The sequence below is a fragment of the Tursiops truncatus genome, chromosome 9, assembly GCF_011762595.2.
Source record: "Tursiops truncatus isolate mTurTru1 chromosome 9, mTurTru1.mat.Y, whole genome shotgun sequence".
NCBI classification, from domain to species: Eukaryota; Metazoa; Chordata; class Mammalia; order Artiodactyla; family Delphinidae; genus Tursiops; species Tursiops truncatus.
The window spans coordinates 91,826,222-91,853,203 of record NC_047042.1 but is presented as its reverse complement, the minus strand read 5'-3'; the positions used below and the strand labels follow the sequence as shown (position 1 = coordinate 91,853,203).

General features: G+C 44.5%; 1 long non-coding RNA gene across 1 annotated transcript in view; it reads left to right on the top strand.

Annotated features, from left to right (window-relative positions):
- LOC109551876 (uncharacterized) overlaps positions 1 to 25,387 on the top strand; it is a 42,045-nt gene extending 16,658 nt beyond the window's left edge. The window contains exons 2-5 of the long non-coding RNA XR_012334117.1: positions 8,309 to 8,424; positions 12,141 to 12,204; positions 13,923 to 14,092; positions 14,961 to 25,387. This is a non-coding gene — a long non-coding RNA (uncharacterized lncRNA). The remainder of the gene's footprint in view (positions 1 to 8,308; positions 8,425 to 12,140; positions 12,205 to 13,922; positions 14,093 to 14,960) is intronic.
- The last annotated feature ends 1,595 nt before the right edge of the window (positions 25,388 to 26,982 follow it).

The window sequence follows — 26,982 nt, the reverse complement described above, 5'->3', positions numbered from 1 at the left end:
CAACAGTGAGAGGCCTGCATACCACAAAAAAAAAAAAAAAAAAAAAATAGAGCTACCATATGATCCAGCAGTCCCACTCCTGGGCATATATCTGGAAAAGATGAAAACTCTAATTTGAAAAGATACAAGTACCCCAGTGTTCATAGGAGCACTATTTACAGTAGCCAAGACATGGAAACAACCTAAGTGTCTGTGAACAGACAATTGGTTTAAGAAGATGTGGTATGTATAAACAATGGACTGTTACTCAACCATAAAAAAGAATGAAATAATGCCATTTATAGCAACATGGACGGACCTAGAGAATATCTTACTAAGTGAAGTAAGTCAGACAGAGAAAGACAAACATCATATGATATCACTTATATGTGGAATATTAAAAAATGATGCAAATGAACTTATTTACAAAACAGAAGTAGACTCACAGACATAGAAAACAAATTTATGTTTATCAAAGGAGAAAGGGAGGTGGGAGGGATAAATTAGGAACATGGGATTAACAGAGATGAACTATTATATGTAAAACATAAGCAACGAGGATTTACTGTATAGTACACGGAACTATATTCAATATCTTGTAATAACCTATAATGGAAAATAATCTGAAAAAATATAGATAACTGAATCACTTTGCTGTACACCTGAAATTAATACAGTATTGTAAATCAACTATATTTCAATTAAGAAAGAGATTGTCACCTAAATGTAAGAGCGAAACCATAAAACCCTTAGAAGAAAACGTAGGAGTAAATCTTTGAGTCAGGCAGTGGTTTCTTAGATAAAGGAGAAGCAACAAAAGAAAAAAATAAACAAATTGGACTTCATCAAATTGAAAACTTTTGTGTTTCAAAGGACACCATTGAGAAAATGAAAAAGCTCATGGAATGGGAGACCATACTTGCAAATCATAAATCTAATAAGGAAATTACATCCAGAATATATAAAGAGCTCTGACAACTCAACAGTAAAAGGAAAAATAACCCAATTAAAAAATAGGCAAAGAGGGCTTCCCTGGTGGCGCAGTGGTTAGGGGTCCTCCTACCAGTGCAGGGGACATGGGTTCGAGCCCTGATCCAAGAAGATCCCACATGCCGCAGAGCAACTAAGCCCGTGAGCCACAACTACTGAGCCTGCGCTCTAGAGCCCGCGAACCACAACTACTGAAGCCCGCGCGCCTAGAGCCCGTGTTCTGCAACAAGAGAAGCCACCACAATGAGAAGCCCGCACACTGCAGCGAAGAGTAGCCCCCGCTCGCCGCAACTAGAGCAAGCCCGCGCACAGCAGTGAAGACCCAACACAGCCAAAAATAAATAAATAAGTATTTTAAAAAATAGGCGAATCTGAAGAGATATTTCTCCAAAGAAGTTATACTGAGCACCTGAAAAAGTTTAACATCATTAGTTATTGGAGAAATGCAAATCAAAACCACAATGAGATACCTACCACTTCATACTCACTAGGATGGCTATAATATATTTTTTTTAAATGACAATAACAAATGTTGGAGAATTTATGGAGAAACTGGAACCCTCATCCATTGCTGGTAGGTTTGTAAATGGTGTAGCCACTTTGGAAAACAGTTAGGTGGTTCCTTAAAATGTTAAAATAGAGTTACCATGTGATCCAGCAATTCTACTCTTAGGTAAATTAGCAAGAGAAATACAAACATATGTCCACGCAAAAACTTGTACACAAGTGTTCATTGCACCATTATTCATAATAGCCCAAAATTGGAAGCAACCCAAATTTTCATCAACTAGTGAATGGATAAACAAAATACAGTATATCCATGCAATGGAATATTACTCAGCCAGAAAAAGGAATGAAGTATTGGTACATGCTCTAACATAGATGCATCTTGTAAGCATTATGCCAAGTGAAATAAGTCAGACACGAGAGACTATGTGTGTGATGATTCCATTTATATGAAATGTTCACAATAGGCAAATCTATAGAGATATAAAGTAGCTTAGTAGTTGTCTGGGGCTGGGGGGTACGGGAGTAAGGAGTGACTGCTCACTGGTACAGGGTTTCTTTTTTGGGGCGATGAAAATGTTCTAAAACTGGATCGTAGTGATGGTTGTACAACTTTGTGAATATATTAGAAATCACTGAACTGAAAAAAATAGAAAAGAAACAGAGGACCCAGACATAAAATGCTATTCATTCCTCTTACATAGCTAATAAAGTACACAGTACTCAAAGATAACCAAAAAAAAAAATGTGTCTGAAGTAGTTTAGACTAAAGCATTTACACATGACCTGGAATGATGCCTTGAGTTTGCTTTAAAATGCCCCAGACATCCTTCCATGCAAAATAAACTTGGGTGGGAGTTGGATGAAATAAAATGGACAAAATATGGGTAATTGTTGAGGCTGTAGGATGGGCACGTGGAGTTTATTATACTGCTCTATTTTTGTGAATGTGAAAAAAAATTTTCCCATAATAAAAGTTTAAAAAAAAGTCTAAGGGCTTCCCTGGTGGTGCAGTGGTTGAGAATCTGCCTGCCAATGCAGAGGACAAGGGTTCAAACCCTGGTCTGGGAAGATCCCATGTGCCACAGAGCAGCTGGGCCCATGCACCACAACTACTGAGCCCGCGTTCTAGAGCCCGTGCTCCACAGCAGGGGAAGCCACTGCATTGAGAAGCCTGCGCACCGCAACAGAGTAGCCCCCGCTCGCCGCAGCTAGAGAAAGCCCGTGCGCAACAACAAAGACCCAACGCAGCCAAAAAAAAAAAGAAAAAAGAAAAAAAAGTCTAAGACATCTGCAATTCGGTAGTTACATACAAAGTATGTCTGTGTTTGTTTGGGGAGCTCCATGTGGAGAGCTGTGACTGTGGACTCCGTGGGGTCCCAGGCATGTGTACCCACGTGGATGAGGAGGGATGAGGGTTTTACCTGGAGGAGAGGCCAGAGCACTTTGGGGATGTGTTAGTTTCCTAGGGCTGCTGTACAAGGTTCCACAAACCGGCGGGCTTAAAATCACAGAAATTTATTCCCTCGTAATTCTGAAGGCTTAGAAGTTTCAAATCAAGGTGTCAGCGGAGCCAGGCTCTCTCTGAGGCCCTAGGGAAGGATCCTTCCTTGCCTTCTATAGCTGGCAATCCTTGGGGTTCCTGGCTTACAGATGCACCCCTCCAATCTCTGCCTCTGCTGTCACGTGGCCCTTTCCCCGCCTCTCATCATGTGATCCTCCATCTGTGTGTCTGTCTCCAACTCTGTTTTCCCTATTCCCAAGGGCACCCCCCTAACTGAATGTGACCGCATTTTAACTTGGCCTCTGCAAAGACCCTGTTTCCAAATAAGGCCATGTTCACAGGGAGCAGGGGTTAGGAACCCAACATGTCTTTTTTTTTTTTTAAGGGTTTTTTTTTTTTTTTTCGGTACGCGGGCCTCTCACTGCTGTGGGCTCTCCTGTTGCGGAGCACAGGCTCCGCACGCGCAGGCTCAGCGGCCATGGCTCATGGGTCCAGCCGCTCCGCGGCATGTGGGATCTTCCCGGACTGGGGCACGAACCCGTGTCCCCTGCATTGGCAGGCGGACTCTCAACCACTGCGCAACCAGGGAAGCCCCCAACATGTCTTTTGGGGGGTGAGAGGGACACAGTTCAACCCATGCAAGGGCACAAGGCAGAATAAGCAGAAGGAAGAAGCCAGGTTCTCATCAGTGCATGTCTCTACAGCTGGGGCGTCAGCTGCCCCACAGGCAGGCCACAGTGGACACTGTGTTGGCAATGACTAGACTTGAGCAAAATGCATCCCTCCCCAGCCAGCTTTATCTTTCCCAAACCGAGACAAGCCTTTTCCAGGACCCATTTCCCACTCGGCAGCCTTGACTGATGAATGACACATCGAGACTCTTCCAGTCCATCCTTTCACCAGAATGTTCTTGGGGATAATTCTAAGCAGTATGCACTTGAGATACAGCTCAGAAAAGGTCCGTTTCCTCCTCTCTGACACAGACACACACAGCACTTTTAGAGTTTATCTTTTGAGTCGGCTGCTGAAGTTATTTTAGACTCTACAGTTAAATTGACCCAGAAATCATTCCTCCTTTGAAATTTCCTCTGAAATGTTATTCACTCCGGCTCTAACTGAGGATTGCATTGTGCTGTTCCTTGCTCTGTAATCTTACTCTGGCCTTTGACCAAAAGCAGTAAAATCAGACCTCCATCTTAAATGGTTCTTAAAACATATATAATATATTCTAGTAACTCAGATATCTGATAATTGCCGTGAAGTTCCAGATACTTGCTCGCTTGAAGAGTTTCGTGGAGGCAGGGCAAGCTCCTCCGTGCTCATGAACTGTGTGGGCCACGGACTGTTGGTGACTTTGCAGAGGACGTTGGAGGGAATAGAGGTATGAGGAGAAGGGGCTGGGCTTTGGGCTCCTTCACGTCCTCCGTAGCCATCTTTAACCTGGATTTTGGATCCAATTGATACGAATGATTTTCAACGCTTTTTTTTTTTTTTTTTTTTTTTTGCGGTACGCGGGCCTCTCACTGTTGTGGCCTCTCCCGTTGCGGAGTACAGGCTCCGGACGCGCAGGCTCAGTGGCCATGGCTCACGGGCCCAGCCACTCCACGGCATGTGGGATCTTCCCAGACCGGGCACGAACCCGTGTCCCCTGCATCGGCAGGTGGACTCCCAACCACTGCACCACCAGGGAAGCCCAACCCATTTGTTTTCATCTCATTGCTCTTGGAGGAGTGGGAAAGGCCTAAGCAAGAAGGAGCTGATGCTGTTTGGAGGAGAGGGAGGGAGGAGGCTGCCTGACCCAGGTGCAGGGAGACGACAGCCAGGGCGAACTTGGCCGCTGGTCTGGAGCTTAGATGCGAACCACTGTGGGCTCCTGGGCAGAGATGAAGAGACTGGTGAGCACGAGATGAAACATTGATCCCTGGTGCCCCGGCCCCTGTGTACAAGCAGAGGTTAAGCCAATAGCAGTATCCATACAAGGCCGATAGTGATATTTTAAGAGCATCCACGTATTGCCTGCGTCCTCAGAGTGAGGCACTGTGCTCACAGCTTTACGTGCACTGGGAACCTGCCAGCCACACTGACTTTCTGTACTGTGTATGAGACTAATTCATCCTTTTACCTTGGGTGGGCTCTTCCATCTAGTTTTTTAACCGATTTACAGAAGGTTCTCAGTTTTACAGTAAAGCTTGTTTCTCCCTTCTCCTATGGTGCAGTTAATATACTGTATACAATTTGTAGAAAGTCTGTTTACAGAAGGCTCTGTAAGAAGATCCCTTTTCTTGAAAGCACAGAAACATGAATAACAGAAAGGCTCAGAGTCCATTGATGGTTCACTTATCACAAGCAATATTGAATGCGATAGAATTAATTATACCACTAGAAGGGCCTGGGACTGAGGTCCTAGGAGCTTTTTATAACTGGATTGAAAGGATCCATAGACTCACCCCTGACATCCAGTCAGAAGCTCACCTAACCCACAATAGAACCGGGGGAATATTTTTTTAACTATCCTTTAAAAAAGATCTTCCGAGGCGAGCCCATTATTTCCTTTGTTAGTTTGGATCAGAGTCTAATAGCCCCAACAAGTCAAAGTTGCTTTGCACTCTTGCTATGATTTGAGTCTATTCCTTTTATGTCATGTTCTCAGTGGAGGTGGAAAAGACACTGTCACCTCGATGTATGTATACTTGTTAAATTCCTGAAAACTGCTGTTAACTCTCACATTAAAATGATTGCTACCTTCTTTTCTAGTGTGTGTTTCTGACCTCTTCGTTATTTATTGTTTTCTATTGGAATTTTTGGTTTCTGTATATTTCTTTTAACAAGAAGCACCTCAGTGTGTTCACATTGTAATTTCTTTGGCTTGTTTTGCATCTCCCTCTTCTCAAAAGACGCAGGGAAGAGCGTGTTCTATAAATTGCTGAAAACTCTGTGCAGACAGAGTGAAGGAAAGGGGTGGTGATATCTTATAGGAGACCAGAAATTCCCAGCCTCTGTCAGGCCAAGCAACAGCCCAACAAGGGCTTCTTACTTATTTCAGATCCGTGCTCTGAGCCCAGTTGACAGGGTTTAGTAAACCTAAGGTACCTTGAGTTACCTGGAGTACTGAGTGAACATTTGCTTGTTACTCTGTGGGCTTTATCCCAAGCTCTTGCCCATACCCTTAAGAATTTAGCAGGTTCTAGATGAGTGGCCCTGGAAGAGTATGATCTGCTGCTTTAGCCTGAATAACACCTCATGTCCCGCAGTGCAGTTTAAAAGCATGAGAATGTAGGACCAACCTCATACACTTTGTACCAGCTCTAAGGGACCTCCTGTACCACTGGGACGATCATTCCCCTGGGGCAGGTGTCCCACGTGTCTCCCACATCACTAGGGATCATCTGGAGGGCTTACGAACAACATTTAATGGAATGTTAATAGCCATGAATCTATTTTAATGTGTATTAGAAAAAAACATGACAAGCACATAAACCCCAAGACGTGAACTTTCTTCTCAAAAGTAATCAGAGTTGAAAAGTGAGCCAAGTTTTAAAACTATTAAACAGGTAAACACAGGAGGCAGCATGTGACTGGAGAGGGCTATGAAGGTGGGATCAGCCAGCTTCGGGTGTGGAGCCCCCGTGGAGGGAATGCAAAGACCCTGGGCCCTCACGCTGCCCGCCACACCACACATCTCCCCTTCTCTCTTTGCTTTTCCTCTTTTTCATTCTCTCTTCAAGTTTCTCCTCTTCTGGGCTTTTTCTTACTCCCCCTTCTTCCTCAGAGCATCCCAGGTGGTCCTCTGGGTTTTAAGAGGGAGAAGGAAGAAAGCTCCCGTTTATTGATCGTTATTTGCTGGAAGGTCACAAACATAGTATTAGTGCGGTGTTGGGTGATTCCTCGGGAGTGCTTCTCAAATTTTAAAATGCCCATGATTAGGGATCATCTGGAGAGCTGGTTAAAATGCCGATTCTGGTCCAGTAGGTCTGGGGTAGGGCCAAGAATCTCGCATTTCTAACGAGCCCCCATGTGAGCCTGATGCTACTGGTCCAGGGCCCACACTTGGAGCAGCAGGGATTGAAAATGTGGCTCTACTTCTTTACGTAACTGTGAGCAGGAAAGGATATTTGTAGGAAGAGGATGAGCTCTGAAATCACCTCTTTTGTCTGCAGTGAAAGCAATATAACGATTAAGAACACTGTTTAGGGCTTCCCTGGTGGCGCAGTGGTTGAGAGTCCGCCTGCCAATGCAGGGGACACGGGTTCGTGCCCCGGTCCGGGAGGATCCCACATGCCGCGGAGCAGCTGGGCGCGTGAGCCACGGCCGCTGAGCCTGCGCGTCCGGAGCCCGTGCTCCGCGACGGGAGAGGCCACGACAGTGAGAGGCCCGCGTACCGCAAAAAAAAAAAAAAAAGAACGCTGTTTACAAGTCCGCATGTCTTGCTCCATGTAAGGAATACAGGACGGTCCCTTATACTGACCGAGCCAGTTTGTAATGAAAACTTTGGGCTTAAATTGTTGCTAGGGCACTGCTAGGGGAACCAGCCACACAGAGGGAACGTGTAACCTAATCTTATTATGTGTGAAATAAGGAGCTCTGGCCTTGGAGAGAAAGGAAGTGTTCTGTTTCACCCCCTTGCTCAGGTGACAGGCCAGCTCCGGCCTGGGCAGGCAAACCAAGGTGCCCTTTTCCATGCGGGGCTGCTGCAGAGCCCTTTCTCTGGGTACAGAAAATGGGGTTGTTGAACTCATCAGAGAGTATCTTGGTACGTCACATCTATTTGGTTATGAGAGCCAGACCCACCAGTGGGTTCCGAGGGTTACAGTAGATAACAGCGTTTAGGAAACAAGCCAGCTACATACAATAGGACCCAGAATGAGGTCATATTAAAAAAGGGACTCAATTCGGGCCCAGGCTATTTTAAAGGAACGGACCCTTGATGTTATCTCACCTGTAGAGATCAGAGAGAGATGCTATTGCGTGGCCCTGCAATTTTACAGTATCCTTTCTGTTAAGGCAGAAAAATCTACAGAAGCTAAAAAGCAAGGCAATCTTTTCTTTTTGAGATTCAGCTGGAGCCAGACACTAAGCAAACATCAAGCCCTTCTGTTGACACAAGGAGCCACATGACTGCAGAATATTAAATGCTAAAATGGTTCCTGGGGACCACATGATGGTGTTTAATTTGGTGTGGGGGCAGTTGATGTATTCCGGACTCTCTTCCACCAAACACACACCCATTCACAATGTTCCATGTCATTTCCAGGGATTAGTGGATTCCCTAGCAAATCCACGGATTTCGATTAAACACCTCTGATGTAGTACACTTCCTTCTTTTTGCAGATGAGAAAACAGGCGCCCAGACAGAAGGTGACTGACTGTTGGTCTCAGCAATGCTTGGGGTGAACTAATTAGAAAAGAGGATTTAAGAACCACAAATGTCCCCAGGGAAACCAGGGGTGAGTATCTGCACATAATTTATTTCTGAAGGCCCCGAAGCACAAGTGCCAAAAGTTTTTTGAAAGAGTTAGAACTTTGAGCTGGGAGAATCCCAGTATTAGCCAAATCACATTTGAAGAAAAGTAGAAATAACTGGGCCAGAAACGTATGGGACCTAGATTTTATGATGCGTTCAAAAGACCTAAGTGAGAAGCCCCACTGCTACTTGGTAACTGTGTGCTAAGCTGTAGTTTGGGGTGTTTTTTAGGGCAGGTAATAAATTTCTTTCAAAGTTTGAAGTCACATACCAGTGTGAATCTTCCACATTCCCCCAAACTACTCAGGCAAGGTGCCCCGTTGAAACAGAGGTCTCAGTTTGGCAACACACTTTGGGGTTCAGCCCCTAACACAATCCCTGGCAGAGTCTGGATGCTCAGTAAATATTTATTTGAATAAAGGGGTTTTATTTCACATTATGACAGTTTTCTGGAGATGAGAGTTGCAGGAACCTGGAGAGCCACCAGTATACAATGTGTAAGTACACAGCGGAGAGCTGGGGTTCCTAGTGAAGGATTTAGAATCTCGCCAACATAATGTTGAACAAAAGAAGCCAGACGCAAAAGAATACATACAAGATGATTCCACTTATATGGAGAACACATATGGACCATATTAACCTATGCTATTAGTAACTGGAGTTCTAGTTACCTTTGGTGAGCAGGGGTTTGGTTATGGAGGGTATGTGGGAAAGAGGGCTTCTAGGGTGCTGGCAACGTTGTTTCTTGACCTGGGTGCTGGGTACACCAGTGGATTCACTTTGTGATAGATAGTTCATCCAATGATACTCCTATGACTTAGCATGTTTTTTCTTCCAGTTTTGTTGAGATATAATTGACATACAGCAAGTAGAAGTTTGTGTACAGCATAGTGATTTGACTGACACACATCATGAAATGATTTCACAATAAGTTTAGTGAACACCCGTCATCTCATATGGATACAAAATTAAAGAAATAGAAAAAAATTTTTTCCATGTGATGAGAACTCTTAGGATTTACACTCTTAGCAACTTTCAGATATAACATACAGCAGTGTTAATTATATTTATCATGTTATACATTTCATCCCTCATTTTTATTTATCTTATAACTGAAATTTTATACCTTTTGACTGCCTTTATCCAATCCCCCCTCCCCCCATCCCCTGCCACTGGTAGCCACAAATCTGATCTCTTTTTCTATGCGTTGGTTTGTTTGTTTTTGAAGTACAGTTGACCTACAACACTATGTTAGTTCCTGTTACACAACATAGTGATTCAATATTTCTATACGTTTCAAAATGATCACCATGATAAGTCTAGTTACCATCGATCACCATACAAACATGTTACAAAGCTTTTGACTGTATTCCCCACCCTGTACATTTCATACCCACGACTCATTTATTTTGCACCTGGAAGTTTGTACCTCTTAATCTCCCTCACCTATTTTTTTTTTACTTTTTATTTCATATTGGAGTATAGTTGATTTACAATGTTGTGTTAGTTTCAGGTGTACAGCAAAGTGATTCAATTATACATGTACATATATCTATTCTTTTTCAGATTCTTTTCCCAGACTTAGCACTCTTTTATGTGTGTTGTACTTCAATAAAAATGTTCACTTAAAAACACACACACAATGAAGGATCTAGGCCAGTGCTTCTCAAACTTGAATGTGCATACAAGTCACCTGCTTATTTTATTAAGATGCAAACTTTTGACTCTTTTGGTCTTGTGTAGGGCATGAGAGTTTGCGTCACTAGGGGCTGGTATCTTCAGGATCTTTTCTGAGAGAGATCCAGAGGTCTGAGGAAAGTTTCCTGGGCCTCTCCTTACCTGCGGTGAAGGAGATGGGGTGCAGGGATGTTAACCTAGTAGGTTATTAACAGACAGAGCGTGGTTTCCAAGACCAGCCCATACTTGGGTGGGCTGTGAAATTTGCCTGCTCTCAGCACCTTTGCGGAGGATTTTCTGAGCGCTGGGTGGTGATCAGAGCCTAGAGTTGTGCCACTTGAGTGAAGTGACCAGCCGATGTCCAGCCCCTGCAGCCCACATTAGGGACCCTGGCCTGTCTGGCCCATAGAAGCCCCTGGCTTACCCCAAAGAGCACACACACTGAGGGTGTTGGGAGCCTGGCTCCCTCTGTCCACGTGCACGGGCGAAACGGGATTGTCAGCCATGACCACTGTGTAAGTGAATGGACTTCCCAGCTCCTCTGCAAAACTCTGCAGGATATAGATGCCCAGCTTATATCAAGAAAAACCATGATTTTGAGTGGAAAAAAAGCAAGTCACACACAATATGATTCCTTTCATAGAAGCAGTAAAGCCAGGCAAAACTAATCAATGCCTTGTTCAGGGATAGAGATGTAGCTAGTAAAATATAAAGAAAAGATAGGAAACGATTACTAAGTACTAAGGAGGTGGTATTCTCTGGAAACAGGAGAGGAAGAGGGGGCCACCCAGGGCCTTCCAAAGTGTTAGGAATATTCTGTATTTTCTACTAGTGGTGGGTTCATGGCTGTGTATTTTATTACTACTCTTTAAACTGTATAGTATATGCACATTATATATTCTCTTTTACTTGTATGCAATGTTCACAATCTAAAAATGAAAATGCAGTGTGGTATCCTTTTTTTTTTTTTTTTTTTTTTTTTTTTGCGGTACACAGGCCTCTCACTGTTGTGGCCTCTCCTGTTGCGGAGCACAGGCTCTGGACGCACAGGCTCAGCGGCCATGGCTCACGGGCCCAGCCGCTCTGCGACACGTGGGCTCTTCCCAGACCGGGGCACGAACCCGTGTCCCCTGCATTGGCAGGCGGACTCTCAACCACTGCGCCACCAGGGAAGCCCCAGTGTGGTATCTTAAGATAACATTTGACGTTGGTGTTTCTTTGTGTTTGACTCTTTTTAGGATATTCTGTTATTTTAAAATTTTTGACATAACAGAGTAAGCTGGCAACTATGATTTTTTGGAAGGACACTTTATTTTGAGATTCTGCTGCTCTTACATTTTGGATGTTAAACTGCCCTTTCCTTTGCTGGCATTTTAATGAAATATTGGTGATAGTGACAGTGATTTGGAAACAAAAACTCCCTTATAAGTTAAATAACAAATTGAAAACTGTAAATTACCCGCAGCCCTTTCCCTTTTTTAAAAAGTTAACTTGATCTGTGACATTAAAAAGACTGGGAACTGCAGGTTTAGAGAGCTTTTCTTTGGGAAAGGAAGACGTTGCCCTCCAGCTCTAAGGAGTTTGAAAATAAAAGACAGAAAGAAAGAAAGGGAGGGAGGAAAGGACAGATGGACGGAGGGGAGAAAGGAAGAAAGAAAGGAAGAAAAAGAAAAGGGGGCTGGGGTAGAGGGATAATGCCTGCAGAAGATGAAAAAGATGGGTAGAATCTACTAAAGTTTTTTCAAAGAGCTTTTCACATTCTCAAAACTTGTGTGTTAGTCTGGCAATCTTTCTCATGGTCTTAAAAGAAGAAAATGGAGTGGATTAAACAGAACTGCTATATGTTATATTTAGTAGGAAACCAGCAAGTGGAACTGTGTTGAAACTTTATTTTCCCCAAACGGAAGTTGTGTGTATGTACACTGCCACCAAGTAGCAGTGTTCACAGAATCCAAGAGGTAGAAGGGAATTTAGAGGTAATGTAATAACTATTATAATAACCTGCATTTATTGACCTTTTAGCTATGTGCCCTGTGTGAATGTTTTACTGACACCAGCTCATTTAATCTTCTTATCAACCTTAAGGGTAAGTGCTTATCCCATCTTATTTTATTTTAGATAATGACTTATAATTTTATATAAATATATACATATTTGGGGGGGTAGTTTTAGATTTACAGAAAATTTGCGAAGATAGTATAGAGAGTTCTCATATACTCTTCATCCAGCTTCCCCTAATGTTAATGTCTTATATAACCATGGTGGATTTGTCAAAACTAAGAGGTTAACATTGATATACTACTATTAACTCAAATGTAGATTTTATTAGGATTTCACCAGTTTTTCCACTAATGTCTTTTTCCTGTTCTAGAACCCAATCAAGACAGAGCATAATAGTTCGTTGTCCTGTCTCTTTAGTCGCCTTTGATCTGTGACAGCTTCTTAGTTTTCCCTTAAGATGATATATTCAATTATAAAAACTTCAAGTCCAAAGGAAATTGATACAGGGTGAAAAGGAAACGTACAGAAGGGGAGAGAATATTCGCAAACTATATATCTGATAAGGGATTAATATCCAGAATACATAAAGAACTCCTACAACTCACTACCAAAAAACCTGATTAACAAATGGGCAAAGGACTTGAATAGACATTCCTCCAAAGAAGACATGAAAATAGCCAACAAGCACATGAAAAGATGTTCAACATCATTAATCATCAGGGGAATGCGAATCAAACCACAATGAGATATCACCTCACGACCATTAGGATGGCCACAATCAAATCGAACGAACCAAACAAATAACCCAAAAAACCCCCCAAGTGTTGGTGAGGATATGGAGAAATTGGAAACCTGGTGCACTCTTAGTAGGAATGTAAAATGGTATAGCCACCATGGAAAACAGTATAGAGTTGCCTCAAAAAATGGAAAATAGAATTATTATATGATCCAGAAATACCACTTCCGGGCATATATCCAAAATAATTGAAAACATGATCTCAAAGGGATATTTGTATACCCAGGTGTTTTTCACCATAGCCAAGAGGTGGAAGCAACCTAAGTGTCCATTGATGCATGAATGGGTAAAGAAAATGTGATTGGTACACACACACACAATGGAGTATTATTCAGCCTTAAAAAAGAAGGAAATCCTGCCATATACTCCTAGGTGGACGAACCTTAAGGACATTATGCTAAGTGAAATAAGCCAGACACAAAAGGACAAATACCTTATGATTCCACTTACACGAGGTACACAAAGTAGTCCAACTCTTGGAAAGTAGAAGGGTGGTTTCCGGGGGAGGGGGGAAAAGGGAGTTGTTTAATGGGTACAGAATTTCATTTCTGAGAGGTGAAAATGTCCTAGAGATTTACTATACAACAATGTGCATAAATACTACCGAACCGTACACTTAAATGTTGTTAAAGTGATAAATTTTATGTCATGTGTTTTTACCATAATAAAACAAGAAGTTCAAGCCTTATAGACAAGTACAAAGGAAAAAACAACAAACCAACCAGATAGAACAGGAGCTAACCTTTCTGAGCAGACCCTGTTCACGGTTCATATCCATTCACAGCCCTCCTACCTTCTTTCTTGCCGAGACCCAGTTTTGTTTTTGAATTTGCTCTCCAAGTGGTATTTGCTCAGGGAAGACGCCCTGCTTTGGAGACAGTTTTACTTACTCTTAAAAAGTGTAACATTTTGTTGTTGACATTGCATTTTCTGCCCCTGGATGTTGTTCTTGGAATGTGTCCCTTATCATATAAGCCACTTTTAGTTGGATATTGTGTTCCTTGCAGGCGAAATCACCCTCACTGATAACCTTGCCACACGTAGTAGACAGATGCAGCGCTACAATCCCACTGTGGAGAGATCTGGAGGACAGTGATGGAGGAAAATCTTCCCAGTGGGCAGAACTTGAGCAGTTCATCTGGTTGTTTGTTTTGCCTGGAAGGAGCAATGGCTAGAGGTATGGGTTTACATCGATTCGTGGGCTGTGGCTACTGGTTTGGCTGGACGGTCAGGGACTTGGAAGAACCATGATTGGAAAATTGATGACAAGGAGGTCTGGAGAACAGGTAGGCAAATAGGTTTCTCTGAATGGAAATGAAAGGGTGGACTCAGCAGAGGAGGATTTTAATAATCAGGTGGACAGAATGTCATTCTGTGGATGTCAGTCAGCCTCCTTCCCCAGCCAGTCCAGCCACTGCCCAATGTCAGGGATAAAGTTTATGCATGGGTCGTCAACATGGACTTCCACTCACCAAGGCTGATCTGGCCGTAACCACAGCCAAGTGCCCAGTCTGCCAGCACCAGAGACCAGCACAGAGGACCTGATATGGCACTATTCTCCAGGGTGATCAGATAGTTACCTGGTGACAGATTGGTTACATTGGGCCACTTTCACCAAGGAAGGGGCAGAGTTTTGTTCTTACTAGAATGCTTACTCTGGTTATAGATATGCCTTTCCTGCCCACAATGCTTCGCCAAAACTACCACCTGTGGACTTACAGAGGGCCTTATCCACCATTAAGTTATTCCACACAGCAACAGCTCTGACTAGAAATTCATTTCACTGCAAATGAAGTGAGACAGTTGGCTCCTACTCATGGAATTCATTGATCTGAGCATATCCCCCATTATCTGGAAGGAGCTGGCTTGATAGAATTGTGGAAAGGCCACTTCACAATGTGGGTGAGGAGGAGGTCTGGGAAGCAGAAGATCCCAGGGGCGCCTCTTAGAACTACTATGTCCTGTGATTAAAGTTCATGGAAAATTACAGAGCAATTCAGGTAGGATTATTTTTTTTATTTTTATTTTTATTTTTCTGTACGCAGGCCTCTCACTGTTGTGGTCTCTCCCGTTGCGGAGCACAGGCTCCGGACGCGCAGGCCCAGCGGCCATGGCTCACGGGCCCAGCCGCTCCGCGGCATGTGGGATCTTCCCGGACTGGGGCACGAACCTGTGTGCCCTGCATCGGCAGGCGGACTCTCAACCACTGCGCCACCAGGGAAGCCCCAGGTAGGATTATTGATGTCACAGTACCTTCAGTAATGAAAGTTTGGGTCACCTTGTCAGGCAAGAACCAGCTGAGATTCTTGCTGAAGACAAAGGGGATATGGAATTGGTAGAGGAGAAGGAAGTTTTAAATACCAGCTACATCATGTGACAAGTTACACAAATGAGGACTGTAGTAGTTATAAGTATTTCTTCTTACTTTAATGTGAATGTATTTGAATATCTAATTTTTTTTGTTTGTTTGACATTTATTTGTTTGTTTGTTTTTTAAATTTTTGGCCTCGCCACAGGGCTTGTGGGATCTTAGTTCCCCAATGAGGGATCAAACCCATGCCCTCAGCAATGAAAGTGAGGAGTCCTACCCACTGGACCACCAGGGAATTCCCTATTCCCCTTTCTTAAGGGAGAAAAAGGGACTTCCCTGGTGGCGCAGTGGTTGGGACTCTGTGCTCCCAACGTAGGGGGCCCGGGTTTGCTCCCTGGTCAGGGAACTAGATCCCACATGCATGCCGCAACTAAGAGTTCACATGCCATAACTAAGGACCCTGCCTGCCACAACCAAGACCTGGTGCAACCAAATAAATAAGTAAATAAATATTAAAAAAAAAAAAAGAAAAAGACGAAGGTGGTAAATCCAGGATGAACAAAACTATTAAGAAGTATAACCTTAAAGGTAGCTCCTCTCCAAAAATAGAAATCATGACAAGCAGAACTGCATTACTTTAACTTAGACTGTGTAATTTTTTTATTTCCTTTTTTCCCTCTTATTCCCTTACCATCTAAGTGAAATGTGCTAATAAGGCAACTTTATATTTAAGTATTGAAGTTATAGGATCTCAGAGAGGGAATGAGCTAGAAGAGGAATGAACATCACCCAGAGATGGGTAAAGAGACTATGTGCTTTGTACTCTCCTTTGGAAAGAGGGCTAATGTGTTTTGGTTGTATAAAAGATCACTGTATCACGTTAGGTGAATGCATGATTTTGCTATTGTGTTTATTTGGAGGTTAAATGTGATTCAAAGAAGTATGTATGGATGTGAAGTTGACAAGGGATGGACTGTGGTGGTTTGTATTGTGTCAAATAGGCTCAATTGGAACTACATTTCCCAGAATCCCTGTACCTGTAGAGCTAGCCCAAAGAGGAATTTACATGAGGTTTGAAAGGCAGGAATGAAGCACCAGACATTACTCTCTGAAGGTCACCGTAGTCAGATAGATGCAATGACAGACACAGAGAAGTGCTGGTCGGTTCTGTCTTGTCCTTGCCTCTTCCACCCCTTTCAGCTCTTCTACCTAACTGCTGATCCTGTTGGCCTCAGGTCCACCACTAGTCACTGGGCAGCAACTCAGAGAAGCAGCAGCCACTCAGAGCCATGGCCTGCCCCATTGATGTCCCCATGAACTTTCCCTCTGCACTTCCCCTTTGGTGGTTGGATGTGCTTGGGTTTCAGATTGACTGATAGGTGACGTTATCTATGATCTTCCAGCTTCCCTCCTGGACCTTCACTTCCCCAAATGTAAGGTCTCATTCCACTGTAAATTCCTTACATATTAACCCAGCAGTTGGCAAACTACATACGGCTCATGGCTCAAATCCAGCCTGCCACCTGTTTTTGTAAATAAAGTTTAATTGGAACACAGACACACCTGTTCATTTACATATTATCTATGGCTGCTCAATGACCAGGTTGTGTAGGTGTGACAGAAACTACGTGGCTCCTGGAGCCTAGAATATTTATTATCGGGCACAGGAAAACATTTGCACCCTTCCTCCACTCATGCCAGGTGTGCTTCTCTGATTGGAACCTGACTGATACACAGGGCCAACCCAGACATCACTAGGGCACTTTAGAGTTCACTAGGAGAACTCTAAAGTTCAACTGAGGAGAACTCTAAAGTTACAGGGAAAGGGCATGGATGCAGGGAGAGCTGAAGAATTAGGAAGCTGATGCACTCTACCATATATACTGGTTTAAATCGAAAGTCTATTTAATTTTTTTGAATTTAAAGAAGAAAGTGAAACAGAAGAAATTGTTCAACTTAAGATAAATGTTTCTTCACTGCAAGAGATGTTAATTCCTAAAATAATCTTCTAAGCCTAAAAAAAATTATGAATTATGATAACCATTAGAGGTTGAATTCACTAGTTTTTGAAATCACATTTCAGTTTTAAATAGAATTGATTTACTCCAAACTAGAAGAGATCAAGTGATTAATACTGTTTCGTTGCCTTCCTTTTCCCCTCTCCTCACTCCCAGTTTTTGCGTATACTGCTTTTCCCTTTAGTCCTGTTTCTCTCTTTAAGTGGATTCAGTGCCTATCATCTATTCCACTATGTGATGTCCCTATTCTAGAATTCTTTATTTTGACTCATCTCTTGGATAGATTTTATCATCAATACTTTTTTTTTTTTTAAGAAGTGACTATAGTTTCTGAATTATTTCATGTTTGAGAGTGTCGGCCTGTTGCTTCTATGATTGAATGTGACATTCTTAGGTCACACTTTTTCCTCTCAGTTCTTTTTAGATCAACTCTGTGTCCTTTGGCATTGAATGTTGCTGTAAGGGGAGTCTGAGACCAGCTTGATTTTTTCCCTCCTTTAGAAGTGATCTGTTTTTAATTTTTCCTTCTACCAGAACGTTTGAACAATTTTTTTCTTGTTTTTGACTGTGCTGCTCGGCTTTTGGGATCTTAGTTCTCCAACCAGGGATCGAACCCTGGCCCTGGACAGTAAGACTGTGGAGTCCTAACCACTGGACCACCAGGGAATTCCCTGAACAATTTTTTTCCTTTAAATCTTGACACTCAGAATCTTAAACAGGTATGTCAATGTTGGTTATACTAAAACAAAATTTCCTGACATATACATGATCTTTTCAATATTCATATTTAAGTTTTCATTCAAGTCAGAGAAATGTATATTTATAAATTTATAATAAATCTATATTATATCTCTGAATAATTTTAAGTTCCTTTCGTTGAGATCTGTACACAAGGGACATCAATTGTCCTTAAGTTAGAACATCTTTGATTTCTATATCTATCACATTCTTTCTAATTGCTTCAATCTCTGTGTCTTTTCCCTCGACTTCTTTTATCTTAAGTCTCTCCTCCATGCTGTTAATTTGATTTTCAGCCATGATTATTTTTTTCTTTTCTAATTTATTTATTATATCTATAATCATAGTATTTTCAATTTATTTCCTTAGCTCTGCAACCTCCCTTTTCATCTCATTCTGTTACTGTACTGTCTCATTTTTCAGTTTTTGTTTTATTAACTTAAAACCATATTACATTATTCTAAACTGCAAAATACTTGCAGAGAATCTGTCTCTCTTATTTGGGTTCTAGCCTCCAGGACTGTGAGACAATACATTTCTGTTGTCTAAGCCTCCCAGTTTGTGGTGCTTTGCTGTGGCAGCCCTAGCAAACCAATACACTGGGCCACCTTACTTAACATTCCGGCCAGACCCCAGGACTCTCTCTCCCTCTTCTCTGCTTTATTTTTCTTCCTTGCAACTTATCCTCTTCTAATATATGGTATACTTTCCTTATTTATATTATTGCCTGCTCCCCCACTAGAATGAGGGCAGGAATTTTTGCTTTGGTTCGCTGATTTATTTCTAGGGCCTAGCACGTAATAGAAGCTCAATAAATGGCTGTTGAGTGAATAAATACAACCACATCTGATGCCCTAACCTATGCTCAGGATGACCCAGTGTTAAGCCTCTTGAGAACTAATAGAATCACGTTGATTATTGCTTTGTGATTTGGGGGAAAATGTCTTTGGATTCATTCATCTACTTAGAAAATATTTATTGAGCTACTACATGCCAGGCACTACTCTCAAGTGTTAAGAGTACAGTAGTAAACAAAAACAAGAGGGAGAAAAAGACAATAAACAAATAGCTTATATACTATCAGGCAGTGCATAGGTGCTGTGAAAACTAGTTAAGCAGGGTGCATCCTCCAGATGACTACTGCTGTGGAAAAAAACCACCCTGAAACTCTGTGGCCTAAAACAACAATTTTGTATTCTCTCTCATGGTTCTTTGGTGGACTGGGCCCATACGGGTGGGTCTTGCTGGGGGTCTCACAAGTGATGCAACCAGATGCCGGCCGGGCCTCGAGTCATCCGAAGGACCGGCTGGGTCGGACATCGAGGTGCCTCACACGTTTGGCTGCCGTGGATGTTGACCTCTGGCTAGGAGCTCGGCAGGCTGCTGACCAGCACATCTGCCTGTGGCCTACCCACAAGCTTCTCAGCCTGGCAGCTGGGCTCTGGAAGGAGCGCTCCAAGAGTAAGTGTTCCACGAAGCAGGAAGCAGAGGCTGCTGGAGCTGTGAAGTGCCTGGGACTGGCACTTCTGTCGTATTCTGTTGGTTAGAGCAGTGACAGGGACCCCAGATTCCAGGGGCCAGAGAAAGAACACGTGGCGTAGGAGAGATTGCTGCGGCACCTTTGGAAAACACAGTCCGTACGGCAAGGGGATAGTAAAGGATGGGCGGGCAGGGAAGGGAGGTGCTCTTTGTAGGGACGGCCTCCCTGATCAGCCTCCTTGGAGCACAGGCCTGCGGGGAGTGACGATATCTGGGGAAGAGTGTTATAGGTTGAGGGTGGCAAGTACAAAGGCCCTGAGGCCAGGCCTTAGGCATGGTGCTTGGCATGGTGAGGAACAGCTGAGGTGCGATGGGAAAGGAGCTGTGAGACCAGCACTTACAAGACTCAAGCAATGTCTTATCTGTAGGCCCCAATAGTTCACAGAAACCTGAAGGCTTTTAAAACTTTGGGGGCTTTGCTGCAGCCCTTGGTGATGACTCCACCTATGCCTGCCCTGTGTTGCTTGCCTTTCCCATCCTGAACCCACTGGTGCTCTCGCCAGCACGTTGTCCCTTTTCTCCTTGATCTCCATCAACCCATGAGACCTTGTCATTAAGTCACCCTCTTCGGCCCAGAAGCCAGGTGCCAACCAGGTTGCCTGTGTTGCTATGTTTGCTGCTATGAGACAGGTTCGGGGCCACAGAGCAAATTCTACATGTCTGTGTCATAGCCCTGCTGTCACAGTTTTTATACTTCTCAAGTTGGCCCATTGGGGTCCCAGCCCAGAAACAGGGAAATGGCTCAGAGCCAAAGGGGCCCAGGTGCCCTTTGCTGGGACTGCAACCTGCCCTGTTCCCTGCCTAGCTCTAGCCCAGCCCCTTCTGGGGTTGGAACTCTCTGACCCAACCCACTGGCTGGCTGAACCCTTCTCTACACCATCGGATTATCTGGAACCATGACGGACCCCAGCCGGGCTCTGGACTCTTCTGGCTTCCCCACTGAGGGGCTGTCTGTCTGATTTGCCACCTGAAGACGAGCAGCTGGGAGAGAGGTGGCAGGGTGGATAAGGGTGCCAATTCGGGAGTCTGCCTGATTGGGTTTAGATCTGGCTCTGCCTCGCATTGACAGGGTTACCTTGGGCAAGTAGTTCAACCTCCCCGTCCTTTTGATCCTTCAATAGAGGGCCTTTACTACATCTTTAAAATATTAGAAATAGGGGGCTTGCCTGGTGGCGCAGTGGTTGAGTCCAGTTGCCGATGCAGGGGACGCGGGTTCGTGCCCCAGTCCGGGAAGATCCCACATGCCGCTGAGTGGCTGGGCCCGTGAGCCATGGCCGCTGAGCCTGCACGTCCGGAGCCTGTGCTCCACAACGGGAGAGGCCACAACAGTGAGAGGCCCGCGTACCGCAAAAAAAAAAAAACACCAAACGTATTAGAAATAGGTCTTAAGAATGATCCGCCATCTAGTTATTTTCCATAGCCAGACAACTCGTAGATCTCCATCAGCCTGCTGAACTGTTCCTTTTTCAGAGACTTGTTCATATACCATCCAGAAGTGTCCGGGTTTCCTTCTAACCGTTGTGGCTTGCAGGATCAAAGTAACAACCTGAATTTGATACAAGTTCAATGTCTTTTCCTTTAAGAATTAACTCCTCTTTCTGGGCTTGAGACACTGAACAAGCAACGCCTGGTTCAAATACTTTCAAACGCTGCTGATATATTTCTCATACAAGAAATTCCAGATTTCAACCAGAGACCTGTCCTCTTGAATGACAACGGTGATGGGGAAGCACACAGATCTCATCTTGGAACGGAAGCCGGGGTAACACCCTCCACTACATTCTGTACGTGACAACCGACAGTGCAAACCACAGCCAGTTCCTTCCTATTTCCCCACCATTTGTCCACCCAGAGCCTCTTCTTTTTCCTTCCAAGGAGACTGAGTTTGACCCTGATGTGATTCAAATCCCTCTGCAGCCTCCTGTGGGGCCCTTCGTGACACCTGTGCATCCCTCTGAGTGATGTCTACATTTTCTGGACCGTCGACTGCCTGATTGCTTTCATTCTCACAGCAGATGCAGCAAAGAGAGACCCCGTCCCTGTGCTCTTGTTTCTACAGCAGTAAAGTCGGCTGTAGAACTGACCTCATAAGTTCACTGGGAGAATTCATTGAGTTCGCGCACACATATCAATATTAAGGTCTTGGAAGGATGCCCGGCACATTGTTGGTGCTAAGTGTTGGCTCTAATTATTTTACTATATTAGAGTCTGTGACTTCTTGAATGAAGCTCTAGACCTTTCTGTGCTGCTCCCCAGAGCCAGGCCCTGTAGCTGGACCCCATCTCGAGGCCCCACATGCACTGGGCCTCTCAAGTTACGTTCCCCTCCTACTAGCCTGATAACCCATCATGCCCCCAACCTGGCCTACTCAGAGCACCAAGGAGGCAGGGTGTAGAGTCCATCTTGTGACAGAATTCAGCCAGAATCCATTTGAATTTCCAGAGGCTAAACCACAGGACCCAAAGTGGACACTGGAGCCCTTGGAGACAAAGCAGAAGCTTTTGGTGACAGGCAAACCTCAGGAACTGCCACACAAGACGGAGCTTTGGTTGATTAGCTGGGGGTGCTGGACAGGAAGGGGGCAACACGGTTGGAGGAGATGCTGAGACCTGGCTTCCGGCTCAAGCCTTTACTTAGATTGCGTCTCCTGGCATGCGGTGTCCGGGGGTGCTCTTGGATAAGTAGGGGAGACAAAGTCCCTCACGCCCCAGTGGCGATGAGCAGACACTGGAGCTTTGTCGTCATTTGGGGAACGCTGGTCTGCTGAGTCAGCCTGATCACAAAAGGGTAAAGAATCAAGGAACTTTTTTTTTTTTTTTTGGCTGTGTTGAGTCTTCGCTGCTGCATGCGGGCTTTCTCTAGTTGCATCGAGCGGGGGCTACTCTTTGTTGCGGTGTGTGGGCTTCTCTGGCTTCTCTTGTTGCGGAGCACGGGCCCTAGGCACACAGGTTTCAGTAGTTGTGGCACGCAGGCTTCAGTAGTTGTGTCTTGTGGGCTCTAGAGCACAGGCTCAGTAGTTGTGGCGCATGGGCTTAATTGCTCCGTGGCATGTGGGATATTCCCAGACCAGGGATTGAACCCGTGTCCCCTGCATTGGCAGGCGGATTCTTATCCACTGCGCCACCAGGGAAGTCCAATCAAGGAACTTTTGAAGGTTAGAAACAGTCCCTGCTTTCTGTGTTACTTTTTCTTTTCTTTTTAAATTATTTTTTGTTGTGGTAAAAAAAAAAAAACCCAAACACATAACATAAAATTGATCATCTTAACCAGTTTTAAGCGTGCAGTCCAGCGGTGTTGAATATATGCACACTGTTGTGCAACCAGTCTTCAGACTTTTTGCAAAACTAAAAGTCTATACTTGTTAAACTCTGCTTCCCGCCGCCCCGCCTCCCCCCGCCCCTGGTAAGCACCATTCTGCCTTCTGTTTCTCTGAATTTGACGACCCTAGGTACCTCATGTAAGGGGATCACACAGGACTGGTTTCTGTGCTACTTTTGAAAACCTGGATTTTGGAACCTTTATGACAGCCGTCAACATACACGCCATCTTCCCACCTCTTCTTCTCAGTCTCCCCCTGTGCTCAGCCCACAGGTACTGCTGTTCTCCCCACTCAGTCCTTGGCCAGTGCATGGCCCCTCACACTTTTTCTGGGTGGGCTTCCCCAGCCTTGGCTCCAACCAGCCTCAAATAGCTGACGGCTGCTCCCCCGTCTGGAGTCTTTATCCTCCCTGGGCCCGACCTTCAGGTCTCAGCATTTTGACGAAACGTCAGGGAGATGCTTGCATAGGTGGTCCAGGAACCATATTTTAAGCACTACTGCTGCGTCATAACGACCGATTTCCTTGTCTGTCTCCCCAACTACTGTCAGCTCAACTACTCTCAGCTCTGTCCCTCCTGACAGCCCAGCCTTGCAGACATCAGATTGAGTGAACGAAGGAGGAAATCCTAAAACACAGCTCAGTAGAAAAGTGAGACCAAGAGAAAGCTCTCAAGGTGGAGACGGTACATTGAACACATGCATCTTTTCCCTAATGAAACTCCACTCAAACTACAGCAGAGGGATTTAAGCGATAATATACAAACCCAGGAGGAGGGTGAAGTGGCAGAGCTGAAAGGCGGAGTCACAGGGGGCCGGTGGGAAAGCGAGAAGCCATGGAATCCCTAGAGTGTACAGGAGCATCAGCCCCGGTCCCTCTGGAAGTGGGAGTGAAGGCGAGGGAGGGATCATGGGAGCCATCCTAGGGGCTCCCCACCATCCCGTGTGAGCTTACCAGCACTCAGGATGCAGCCCACTTACCCAGCCATCTTCCTGCCAGGGGCCCAGTCTCTTGTCCACACAAGTGCCCTAATTCTGGTGAGTGCTGAGTTTTCCAAACTACACACTCTCCCCCAGCGGGGCTCTGAACACTTTCTGAGCTGAAGACTCTTTTTGGAGCATCTCATCGTGGGAGCCTTCATCCAGAAACGGCAGTACTGCCCTTACCTTATTCAGCTAGACTTGTGCTTAAAACTCAGCGTTTCAAAACTCAACAATTTTTGTGTTAGGTATACAGATTTAGGTGATGAACTATTTTAAAGGTTAAAAAAAAAAAGATTAATGCAAAAATCAGCCAAGTGGTTACCTCTTTGGGGAAGGAATATGATGGAGGAGAACACAGCAAGGGCTCTGTAGGACATTGAATTGTGTCCCCCCAAAATATGTTCAAGTCCTCACCCCCATTGCCTGTGAATGTGACTTTATTTGGAAAGAGCATCTTTGCAGACTTAATCAAGTTAAGATGGGTCATACTGACTGGATTAGAGTGGGTCCTAATCCGATGACTGGTGTCTTTATAAGAGAAAGTAGAGGGAAGAAGGCCAGTGACCATGGAAGCAGAGATTGGAGTGCTGCAGCTACAAGCCAAGGATTGCTGGGAGCCACCAGAAGCAGGAAAAGGCACGGACTTTCCTCAGGAGCCTTCAGACACCTTGACTGCAGACTTCTAGCCCCCAGAACTGTGAGAGAATAAACTTCCCTTGTTTTAAGCCACGCAGTTTGTGATCATGTGTTACAGCAGCCATGGGAAACTAACACAAGCCCCAAAGCTTTACTAATGTTATATTTCTTAACCTGGGTTATGAGTACTAGGGGATTGGCTTTAGTATTATTTTTAAACTATACATATGTGATTTCACATTAACAACATTACAAATAAATAACAGCAGAAAAGGAACACCCAGCGAGGGTCCGGGCCTTGAAGATGTGTTCAGATCGGGCCCATTTGGCTGTGGGTTTGCTGTGCATGCCAAGATCGGGGCAGGTCTGTGGGATGCGTGCTGGAGGGGGCTCTCTGGGGCTGAGCTTGAACATCGTAGATCATGGGATACAGCAGATGGCAGAGGGGTGGTGGAAGCTTCTTGTCTTACATGTGAGCACCGTCCCAGGAGGTGCCGTGTCAACAGGAAGACGAGATGCCCCTCCTTCCCGGGTGCAGCAGGCTGTCCGCCTTACGGGAGGGCCGCGGACTGGATAGCTGAAGTGGGAAGGGTCCCTCCGGAGGCTCTGTGGGGGTCTGCTGACCTGCAGCATCTGTCTGGGAGGCAGCCCGAGGTCTTCCTTCTTCGCCCTGATGGGGGACGCTTGGCGCATAGCATCCCCCTCAGTGGGAGCCCTGTCCGTCGCAAAGTGGGCAAGGTCTGAGCAGCCCACCATCTCCAAGATGCTTATTACAACCCGGGCCCACACTTGGCTTTCTGTTGATGGCCCTGTGGAACTTCCAAGAGAAAGGCGTCATCAAGGGCCAGAAGAGCCCCTTCAAGAAACTGAAATAGAGGAGCCACCGGGGGAGAAGCAGCCTCCACCCACCCCCGGTGTCATGGGACTTCCTCCGCAGGCCTCCTGCAAAATGCTGTTGCCTTCATGAGCACTGCCCCCTGGAGCAACTTTCCTCTTCCCTTTGCTCAGCCAGAGGAATCAGGGCCGTGGGCTTTCTTGGTGATTTTTTTTTCTCTGCTTGGTTCCCTGCCCTGTAGTTAAGAGGAAATAACAGCCATCCCAGGAATTCTCAATAAATGTATATTATTTAGCTGAAAAAAAAATTGTTAAAGGATGAGAAAGTGAATAGTGAACACCTTATAAACTGTCCTAGACAAATAGATGCTGGTTCTGAGTGTAAAAGTGCACTTTGAAAAGTGGGGAGGGATGGGAAAAAGTCACTTTATACCTCCCTTAAAACTGTGTTAAGTTCTGTTTAATGGCTATTCTGGGAAAGGGATATAATTCCTTTAAAAGCTGGACTGCCCTGCAGCTGAAGCCAAGTTGTAAAACTGTTTGGGACGTAGTAGGAAGGTTAGTAAAGAGACCAATCCTAAGGTCATTTCTAACGATTGACGGGAGGGGTGTTTGGAATGGTTTAAATGCTGGCTGTCAAGAAAACCAGTGATTGGAAAAACAACATCACGGGGCTTTTTATATGGCCCACTGGTATCATGAGGCAATGTGATTATTTTCCTGACTTTCTGTTATCACAGGAAAAGGAAGAAGCAAGGGAATCAGAGGAGTGATCAGATGCCTAATTACCAGTGCTTCTCTCAGATAAATTATAAACAGGCAGTTAAAATATTCTCCTGCTACAGCAAAGAAACAAAGCAGCCTTTAAACACTTTGGATGTCAACATGCCCTAATTTCAAAAGCACTAGAGCTATGTATAACCCCAAAGATAATCTCTTTCTCCAAGGAATGAGTAAGCAGTGTTTAAAAAAAAAAAACAACCCTGACTCGCCATTCCTGGGCCTGTGGCAGACATCATTAATCAATCAAGGCAAATTATTTTTTCCATGCAACCTAAATGCTGCCCCAGAATTCTTCTCAACAATGTGTGCCTGACAGCTACTATAAATAGATCAGAATTGGATTGTGAGCTGAGCCAACCAAAGAGGCATCTAATATGATGGTTAAAAGTATAATCTTTGGAGCCAAATATCAGCTCAGCTAATGAAGCTTTCAGATAAATTTCTTTACCTTCAAAATGCAGATAGTAATAATACCTATCTCATTGGATTGTTGTAAGGATTAAATTAATCACCACACCTAAAGAGCTTAGAACAGGACAAATAGCAAATACTTGAAAAATATTATTTTTATTTTTCCAGAATGAAAAGTTAAAAAAGATTATTTACTATTTAACCCTGGAGGAAGAACTAGATTAGGATTTAGTAGGAATCTATAAGTTGAGGGTTTATTCAACAAAGATATATTTAGCAACTATTATATGCCAGATTGTGTATAAAATGTTGGAAATTCTGTGGCTAGCAACACAAGTAAGGTGGGACTTCCCTGGTGGCGCAGTGGTTGAGACTCCGCCTGCCAATGCAGGGGACACGGGTTTGAGCCCTGGTCCGGGAAGATCCCACATGCCGCAGAGCAAATAAGCCCATGTACCACAACTACTGAGCCTGTGCTCTAGAGCCCACGAGCCACA